The following is a 3718-nucleotide window of genomic DNA, read 5'->3' as shown; positions in this document are numbered from 1 at the left end:
TTCCTTCCTTCCTTCCTTCCTTCCTTCCTTCCTTCCTTCCTTCCTTCCTTCCTTCCTTCCTTCCTTCCTTCCATGTAAGCCCTGTGTTCAATGTGGGTCTTGAACTCACAACCCTGAGATCAAGCGTTGCATGCTCTACTGACTAAGCCAGCCAGGTGCCCCCAGTATCTGTCCTTTTGTGACTGGCTTATTTCACTTAACATAATAACATCCTTAAGGTCCATCCACGTTGTGGCATGTGTTAGGACTTCTTTGTCAGCATTTCAGTTTTGTAAGTTTTGTAACCTTGTTAAGGCTAAATAATATTCTACTGTATATAGCATATATTACAGTTTTAGAACTGGTATTTATACACACTGTGAAATACCAAAGTTACATATATATGTGGGACTCATTATATTCTGGGCTCATTATCCTAGTCTGTTAGTCAATTTGTCTATCTTTGTGACCTCTCTTAACTATTATGGTGTTGTATAATTGTTGATATTTGTTAGGGAAAGTTCCTGGTTCTTGATTTTCTTTTTCAGACGTCCCGTGGCTACTGCCCTTTCCTGTCCTATGTACATTCTGCAGTCATTTTATCAAGTGCCAGAAAAATCCTATTGCATTTTGGTTGAAATTGCTTTGAATCTACAGATTAATTTGGAAAGAACAGACATCTTTGTGATACTGAGTTTCTCTACTCATAAATCTGGTCTTTCTATTTACTTAAATCTTTAAAATATATTCTAGTAAGTTTTGTGACTTTCTTTCTAAGGGTGTTGCATTTGTTAACATTTATTCCTAGTACTTGGTATTCTCTGATTCACAATGGTGTCTTCCAGTTGTTTGCTGATAGTACAATGAAAATACAACTGACTTTTAAAATATATTAATCTTGTAATCAGCCCACTTGTCAGGCGCTTCTATTTTTTCTAATAATTGATCCATAGTTTGTGTGTTTTAAATGTTAACTGTCATATCAGCTGCAAATAATAAATTTTATTTTTTCTTTTACAGATCTTATGCCTGTAATTTCTCTTATTTTCTTGCACTATATAGGGCTTTCAATGACACATGAAATCAAAATAACTAAAGTGAGCATCATGATATCATTTCTGATTTTAAAATGAATTCTAACAGTGTCCAGTTAGGATGGTGTTTGTCATTTTTCATACACATTCTTTCTTTGTAGAAGAATTTTTTCTCCGTTTTTAATTTACTAAGAATTTATATTAATATACTTTGAATTTGGTCAAGTGCCTTTTCTTTTTTTATCTGTTAATGTCATAAATTATACTTATGGATTTTCTAATATTAAACTATCTTGCATACCTAGGATAAACCCAATTAATGGTGTATCATCTTCTTTATATATAGCTGGAATCAATTTGTTAATTGAATTTTGTTTCAGAATTTTTAGAACTACAGTTGACCCTTGAACAATGCTGGGGTTAGGGGCACAGACCTCCCACACAGGTGAAAATCTGCACTTTTGACACCCCAAAACTTAACTACTAATAGCCTACTGTTGAACAGAAGCCTTACCAATAACATAAACAGTCGATTAACACATATGTTGTATGTTATATGTATTCTATACTGTATTCTTACCATAAAGTAAGCTAAAGAAAAGAATGTCATTGGGACGCCTGGGTGGCTCAGTTGGTTAAGCGGCTGCCTTCGGCTCAGGTCATGATCCCAGGGTCCTGGGATTGAGTCCCACATCGGGCTCCTTGCTCAGCAGGGAGCCTGCTTCTCCCTCTGCCTGCCTCTCCCCCTGCTTGTGTTCTGTCTCTCTCTCTGACAAATAAATAAATAAAATCTTTAAAAAAAAAGAAAAGAAAAGAAAAGAAAAGAATGTCATTAAGAAAATAATAAAGAAGAGAAAATAACACAGTACTGCACCGTATTTATTTATAAAGGCACATATAAGTGGACCTGTACAGTTCAAACCTATGTTTTTCAAGGATCAACTGTACAAACAACCATCATAACTTTATTACATGGTTTCTAGGGTTTTAGATCAAAAACATCAATATTGTAGATTGTGGGTGTGTTAAGAACCCTTAGTGGTCTTTCTGGTAGTGACTTAAGATTGTTTTTTACCCAACAATTTCAATTCTGTTAACCAAACAATAGTTAACTTTCTTGTTCAGAGTTGACATGAATCATATGTCTCAGGATCTGAATAAGAAACCTGTGTACAGTTAGTTGTTTAATGAAACGGCTTCAAATTTCAATCAATGCATTTTAATGCTATTTGTAGATTATGTGTGCTCTATTTGTTTTTTTAATACTAACAAAATTTTTCAGTTTATCAGTATTTGTTTCAATGTTATATATCAAATATATAAAGGAAATGTTATGTTTTATAGCATAGCCATGAATACTTAATACATATACAATGGTGTATACTTAATAATAAATCAAACAAGGTTAGGCCTCAAATTTTTTAATAATGAGATGCATATAAATATAAGAGAACATAAACTATATGAAAGCATAATTTCATAGAACATTATAAATTCTCCAGGATATGGAAATATATATTTTACTAGAAATGAAAATGCATGTTTGTAGCATTTTCAAATAAATTACATTTATTTTTATTTTTTTTTTTAAGATTTTATTTATTTGACAGAGCACAAGCAGAGGGAGAGAGAGGGAGAAGCAGGCTCCCTGCTGAGCAAGGAGCCTGATGTGGAACTTGATCCCAGGACCCTGGCATCATGACCTGGGCCAAAGGCAGCCGCTTAACCGACTGAGCCACCCAGGCGTCCCAATAAGATACATTTAGAATGTTTGTGTTTTGGTCTTCCGAAAAGGCCTTTTTATTTACTTGTTTTTATTTTTAAAAACATAAAACAATTCTAATATTTTTATTTTATTTTATTTTATTATGTTATGTTAGCTATATTTGTAACCTACATTTTCATTCTTTAAGAAGATCCTGTAACTGAGATACCTACATGTGCACGCACACACACACATGCACACACACATATAGACACCCAAACATGCACATGACTTTTGGTGAACTAAGTGTAGTCCGTACTTGGGTTAGACTGCTGTGGGGAAAGTATTACGTTTTTTCCTCCTACTTTTTACTACGTGGTAACGTGCAGAGGACAAGTGACCACTGTCCTCGTGGTCCACTGCTAGCATGTAGCACCTTTCATTTTCTGTTATCACAACATTGCTCTGACTTTACTAGTGTGGATTTTGTTGGTTTCATTATTGAACAGTTTACTCAGTAAAGACAGACTTTCAAGCTGTGCTTATGGATTCAGAAAGAATGATGAATACAAAGCTATCATATTTATAATATATTACTAAAGGGAATTTCCTCACCATCACCCTGCCCCGAGTTTGGCATTTCCCATTTGTTTTGCTTTTTTTGTTTTTTAGAGCTTTTGCCTTTTAAGTTTAAAATTTTTGCTTACATAGACATTTAAAAATTTTATTTCATAAAATTCTTTAATCTTTTCTTTTATGAATCCCTTCCCCTTTTGCTTTTATGAGTAGAAAATTATTCCCTATCCATTGATTATGTAAATTGTCATTAACACTCAAATGATATATTTTTAAATTTTTTTATTTCACTATAATTAACAGTGTTATATTAGTGTCAGGTGGACAACATAATGGTCCAACAATTCTACACATTACTCAGTGCTAAGTGTATGATAAGTACAGTATGATAAGTGTAGTCACCATCTGTCACCAAACATTATAA

The sequence above is a fragment of the Mirounga leonina genome, unplaced genomic scaffold, assembly GCF_011800145.1.
Source record: "Mirounga leonina isolate KUSES-001 unplaced genomic scaffold, KU_Mleo_1.0 Mir_125, whole genome shotgun sequence".
In the NCBI taxonomy this organism is placed as follows: Eukaryota; Metazoa; Chordata; class Mammalia; order Carnivora; family Phocidae; genus Mirounga; species Mirounga leonina.
The sequence above is the reverse complement of the archived record's forward strand: the minus strand, read 5'-3'. Positions refer to the sequence as shown.